Below are 7,004 nucleotides of genomic sequence, written 5' to 3' on the forward strand. Positions count from 1 at the left end.
AGCTCACCTGGAAGGAAGGAAGACTACACTGAGGGTAAAGCTCTAATTGGTAACAGTCATTTACCTAGGAGAGAGGTATGCTCAGTCATTGTTGTGGTTTGGACAATGTTCATGTTTTGTCTGTTTAGACATGATTACTGAGTGGCCATATTTTCTGTCTTGACCCATCATGGTCACACAGTGTTGTCAGATACTGTTGTTCCATGAAATTGTTTATGTTCAGAGGGAAAACATCAAAACCTTGCTGTGAGTGAGTACCAGGCCAACGCCTGATTAACCGTGCCAGGCAGCTCCTAGTGCCAGGGCTGTTTCTGTCTCACCCTTCTTTACAGTCTCTGTCTCTGTGCAAAAAGACAGAGTGCTGGGAAAGAGAGGGCCATCTAACAGGGACAGGCTGGTAGATTCTAAATGGAAGCCCTATTAATTTAGTGGCTGCCAAAATATATAGAAAATAGATTCTTCTGAAAAAAAAAAAATCTTGCAAATGACTGCCTTCGACTTTAGCTCCATCTCTAGCCCCTCACAAATATCTAGAATTTTAATGTGTCAGGATAAAGGATATGAAAAGATCTGATGGGTTAAAGGAAGAAAATGAATTTTCGAGGTCATAGCAATTCCCCTCATTCCACCCTCAACATTTGTCTTGACTTTTTAAAAATTAAACAGAAAAAGTATAATTAACCAGCCAGAGCTTTCTTTAATGTAATCAATGTCTCCAAATGTCCTTTAAATGTAGGTAGGCAGCACAAAGCATAAAGAATACTCAAGGCAGGAAAAAATTCAGGTGAAAGATCATGCAGTTACTGTAGGTAGCACTGGATGACATAAGTCCTTATACTGCTGTAGGTGCAAGTATTGGAACTTTTGAGAGCATGTAAAAAAAACTTACCCAACTGGATTTATATAAGAGAAGGTAAAGGTATTCCTTGGCTACCACCATCAGAGACCCCCTTGGTGAATGAGTTAACTCAAATGTTAGAGAATTCCATATGCACTATGAAAGCAAAGAGGAAGACAGCTAACCCAAGGAAAATGGAGGGTTAGAAATTGCCAGGAACGGGGAGGTTGTAACCCAGAAAATCCCGAAGGACACCATATTAGGGATGACCTCATCTATCTATGTGGCTTCTCAAAAATTCCCAGCCCTCTTGTCACCAGCAGGCTTACACACATATGAGAAGATTCTAATTTAATACCCTCCCTCTTTTCACAGACAATTCCCTCAGGTCAATCTGAGTGGAGGCTGCACCAGAACCAGGGGATTTCCTAATGCCTGCCAGGCAGGCCTCATAGTAGAAAGCTTTCAACTGGCAACTGAGGTGTCATCATAGGGAATTTTTCTGATTGGTCAGAACCTGATTAGACTGTTGTCAAAAACCATTATAAATGGAGCCACTTTAAAACAGAGCTAGACCTGCCATGCCAGAGGAACTGCTTTGTGAGTCTAATGCCTCAAACCTTTGGAATGTTTTAACAGGGCAAAATAACCTTTGGAATGGGCCTAAAGGAACATCTTGCCCTAAAGAACTGTTTGCAAAGATAACATGAAGATAGTTATTATGACTACTAGAATAAAAATTAAAAAACACTGTTTAGAATTAACATCATTATGTTATATTATCTGCACCAATAGAAATGTCTTCCTTCTATAGATGTAATTCTTCTCCTTCCCTTTCTGGTAAATACCCACTGCCTTTGTCTCCTAATTGAAACATTAATTGGGCATCTGCCTGAATCGATACTTTCTGAATAGGTATTTTTTTTTTTTTATCTCAAATAAATGCTTTCTATTTCTCACTTTGAAAGGCCTTTTATTTTTAGGTTAATGATATATACAATGTATTATTATTCAGCCATAAAAAGAGAAGAAAATCTTGCCATTTGTGACAACATGGATGGACCCTGAGGGCATTATGCTCAGTGAAAAAGTTAGAGTAAGACAAATGCCATATGATCTCACCTACGGGTGTGTTACTGGAGATCAGGTTGTTGGTATTTAATGCAGGAAAGAATTCAAGGATGCACCAGGTAAGCCAAGCAAGCAGTAGATTTATGAGAGAAGAATAGTGCACTCTCAGAATGGCAAGACCAGACAGGCTCGGAGAAAAGCAACTGCCCTGAGGAAGAGTGGGTTTTGGTAATTTATTGTATACAAAATGAAAAGGTGGAATATTCAAAGCTTAGAGGGGGCATTACAAGCATTTTAGGCGGACCCTAATGAACCACTCCTTCTCATCAGGAGGAGGCATTTTTGTCCTTATTTGGCCCTCTTAGAACTGGCATGGGGATACAGGGGGTGGAGATTTTCTTAGGATGCCATACTAAAAGTATTATAATCAGCTAAAGTTCACCTGAGATAGCAAGATGGCATTCCAGATCCTCCACAGTTTGCCTAGATCCAGTTCATATTGGTCTGGTGAGGTTTGGTGTTGGTACACCTCCTCCTTCCTCTCGCCCCTTCCCTCCCAACACCCTCTCCCCCTCCATGGTCCTATTCTTCTTGTCTACTGTAAAATGTGGAATCTTTAGAAACTAAAAAAAACTAAAAAAAAAAAGCTAAGTCATAGATACAGAAAGCAGATTGGTGGTTGACAGCTATGGGAACAGGGGAATGTTGGGTGAAATGAGAGAAGGGGTGTCAAAGGATACAAACTCCCAGGGTTTTGTGCCAGCTTTATCCTATAGATAGTGAAGCTATGGCTTAGAAATGCCTGGGGACACTCACCTGGGCATTTTCCCTTTCAGGCCAATGTTATGTTTGGACCAGCCCTTGTGGTTCTCATTATGATTGTAAGATACTCTCAGCAATAACCACCAGGAAACTTTGGGAGAAATCAAGGTTTATTACTTATAGGTTCTAAAGGGTACATGGCATCCCTGGGGCCACATAGCAAGGTCACATGGAGTGGGAGAGAGAGAGAGAGAGTACACGCAGACCTGGGGGTTCTGCTTTTATTGGGGTTGAGAATGAGGGAGTCTAGGGTTTTGCAGTTCACTCTTTATTGGTGAATTTAAATATGTGTGGAATCTAAAAATAACAAAACGAATAAACAAAACAAAGCAGAAACAGACCCATAGATATAGAAAACAACTGATAGTTGCCAGCAGGTGGGGGTTTGGAGGATGGATGAATAAGAGGTACAAATTTCCAGTTAGAAAATAAATAAGCCATGGGGATGTAGTGTACAATACAGGGAATATGTAAATAATATTGTAAAAACTTTGCTTAGTTGAAGGAGAACCTGAAGCAAGGATGCCTATATAATGAGCTTCACAGCATTCCCAGCTTTACCTCTTCTTTCCCTATAGCTCAGCAGTCCCCCAACCTTTTTGGCACCAGGAATAGGTTTCATGGAAGACAATGTTTCCATGGACTCGTGGCAGGGGTGATGGTTTTGGGATGATTCAAGCATATTACATTTATTGTGCACTTTATTTCTATTATTATTACAACATAATATATAATGAAATAATTATACAACACACCATAATGCAGAATCAGATAGCACCAGATGCAGCTGTACAATTAAAGTACATCAACTCACTTGCCATTCTAAAGCCTGGTACTTGATGCAGCTTAATTGTCTTTTGGCACTCACTGATAGTGTTTTGATATGAGTCTGCAAGCAATTGATTTAGTATGGTCTCTGTGCAGTCAAACCTCTCTGCTAATGTTAATCTATATTTGTAGCCATTCCCCAGCACTAGCATCACCACCTCAGCTCCACTTCAGATCATCAGGCATTAGATTCTCATAAGGAGCGTGCAACCTAGATTCCTTGTATGCGCTGTTCACAGTAGGGTTCACACCCCTATGAGAATCTAATGCTTGATTATCTAAGGTGGAGCTGAGGCAGTGATGTTAGAGCTGGGGAGCGGCAGCAAATACAGCTAGAGCTTCACTAGCTCACCCACTGCTCACCTCCTGCTGTGCGGCCTGGTTCCTATTAGGCCACTGACCTGTACAGATCCATGGCCCAGGGGCTGAGGACCCTACTGTAGCTCGAACCACACACAAACTTCATTTCTTTAATATAGTTTTTTTCCTCCTTGATTCAAGCTAGTTTTGCTCAGATAAAGTCTTTATGACTCATTTGCTTTTCCCCCTGTTTTTGTCTTCTGTATGCCTGCTCCTTAAATCATTCAGCTTCAGGACATGATTGACTGAGCCTTCAGTCTGTAATCATTAGGGCAAATAGGCTACAGTTAAACTTTAGACCAAGGATAATATCTTGTCTTTAGACATGTTTCAGCTCCCAGCCCCATCGAGTCAGAAGGTCACAGGATCAGATGGGATAGCACAGTGATCAACTACCTCAATCCCCTTTAATTGTCCAATCAGCAGCACCCACGACCCCGACTCCCTTAGTTTCCATGATTTTTTCCCCCTATGTAATTTGTACTCCTGAGATATTGGGCATGCCAGGCCTTTGGAGCAATAGCCTGCCTATTCTTCAGGAATTGCAATTCTCTAATAAATGCTTACTCTAAATAGTCCAACTCCTGTGTTAGTCTACCGGCTGAATGACGCAGGCAGCATGAGCCGCCAGACTCTCTTGTCCTCCAGTTACATGGTGACAGGTGGTTACTAGACTTATCATGGTGATCACTTTCTAAGGAATATACATGTTGAATCACTATGTTGTACACCTGAAACTAATATAATACTGTATGCCAACTATACTTTAATGAAATAAAATTTTTAATAAAAAAAATAAGAGTGGGAATTAAAGCTCAGGAAGGGAAAAACACATAGTTAAATGTCAGTTAATGAACAAAATCAGCTGGGATCTCTAAAACAAAGAAAATATGGGGCCCACAGCCATCTGGCCTGGCTTATCTAGTTGAGTAGCTGGCAGTGCTTTTATTCAAGATAGCTGTCTTTGTAGTGCCTCAGCACTCAAAAACTGAACATCAGGCACTTGCTTAACAATAAGAAAAAAAGCAATTGTCAGGTACTTACACTGTATACAAGTATAAAGTAAATAAGTGTTTGGGATATAATGCATAGCATGGTAACTATAGTTAATACTGTATTGTATATTTAAAAGTTGCTAAGAAAGTGGATCTTAAAAGTTCTCATCACAAGAAAAAATTTTGTAACTACATGTGGTGATGGATGTATTATGGTGATGATTTTACAATATATACAAATATTAAATCACTATTTGTATACCTGAAACAAATATAATGTTATATATCAATTATATCACAATAAAAATAGTATTTTAAAAAAGAAATTAGGTCTATGGCCATGCCACCCTGAACAAACCTGATCCCGTCTGATCTCGGAAGCTAAGCAGGGTTGGGCCTGGTTAGTACTTGTATTGGAGATCACCTAGGAAGACCAGCTGCTGTAGGTGTAAAAAATAAATTAAAAATCAGGGATTGTAAACTGACAAGGTCCATGCAATCTGCAAGGTCAACCAAGGGTCGTCTTGCCTAAAAAAATAAATAAATAAAAAAGAAATTAGCCACTAGTAGGTAAATAACATAGAACTCTATTTATATCAAGAAAATCTAATTTTTAGTGAAATAAATCAGATCGTAGTGATGCAAGATGCAGCAAATCCCAAGAGTCGAGACTCAAGTCCTGTGTCGAGAGAGGGTCCTTGGTTCCACGCAAGAAAGTTATTTTGCCCTGTTTAAACATTCCAAGGATCTGAGGCATAAGACCCACAAAACAGTGCCTCTGGCACGGCAGCTCTGGCTCCTTTTTAAAGTGGCTCCATTCATGTTTTTTGACTACATACCACATTTATTTATTCATTCATTGATTTTTACTTAGATTATGTCCATGTCTTGGCTATTTAAAATAATGCTACAATGAACATGGAATGCAGATATCTTTTTGACTTAGTTTTTTTCCTTAGGATAAATACCTGGAAGCTGAATTGCTGTATCATATGTAGTTTTATTTTTTTATTTTCGAGGAAACTCCATTCTGTTTTCTATAGTGGCTGTACCAGTTTACATTCCTACCAACAGAGCAGTAGGGTTCCTTTTTTCCCACATCTTTGCTAAGACGGATTATCTCTTGTCTTTTTAATTAAGTGTAAACTGATACCTCATTATGGTTTTGACTTGTATTTCCTTCATCATTAGTGATGTTGAGCATCTTTTCATGTACTTGTTGGCCATCTTTGTATGTCTTCTTTGAAAAAAGTATCCATTTACATCCTCTGCCCGTTTTTAAACTCAGATTTTTTTTTTCCTCTTGAGTTGCCTGAGTTCTTTATATATTTTGGATATTAACTTCTAATCAGATATAGGATTTGCCAATAGTTTCTTTTCATTTTGTCGATGGTTTTCTTTGCTGTGAAAAGCTTTTCAGTTTGATGTAGCTGCCTTTTGTTGCCTTTGCTTTTGGAGTTCAATTCAAAAAATTATTGCCAAGACTGATATCAAGGAGCTTATTACCTACGTTTTCTTCTAGAATTTTTATGGTTTCAAGTCATATGTTCAAGTTTTTATTCATTTTGAGTTAATTTTTGTGTATGGTGTAAGATAGTGGTTCCGTTTCATTCTTTCGCATGTGGCTGTCCAGTTTTCTCAACACAGTTTATTGAAGAGGCTGTTCTTTTCCCACATATATTCTTTTCTCTTTTGTCATAAATTAATCACCATATATGAGTGGTTTTATTTCCGGGCTCTTTATTCTACTCTACTGATCTATGCATCTGTTTTTATGCATAGTCCAACTCCTGTGTTAGTCTACTGGCTGAATGACACAGGCAGCACGAGCCGCCAGACTCTTTTGTCCTCCAGTTACATGGTGACAGGTGGTTACTAGACTTATCATGGTGATCACTTTGATTAACATAGCATTGGAATATATCTTTAAATCAGGAAGCAGATGCCACCAGCTTTGTTCTAATTTTTCAAGATTGCTTTGGCTATTTGGGGTCTTTTGTTCCACACAAATTTTAGGATTGTTTTTTCTGCTTCTGTGTAAAATGCTATAGGAATTTGATCAATCTTTTTCATCAATGTCATTGTTTTTA

The 7,004-nt window shown here is 38.8% G+C and overlaps 1 pseudogene; it reads left to right on the forward strand.

Moving 5' to 3' along the window:
- Positions 1-5,244: 5,244 nt before the first annotated feature.
- On the forward strand, positions 5,245-5,363 carry LOC120597762 (uncharacterized; annotated as a pseudogene).
- Positions 5,364-7,004: the final 1,641 nt, after the last annotated feature.

This window comes from Pteropus medius, unplaced genomic scaffold (assembly GCF_902729225.1).
Source record: "Pteropus medius unplaced genomic scaffold, Ma_sr-lr_union100, whole genome shotgun sequence".
NCBI classification, from domain to species: domain Eukaryota; kingdom Metazoa; phylum Chordata; class Mammalia; order Chiroptera; family Pteropodidae; genus Pteropus; species Pteropus medius.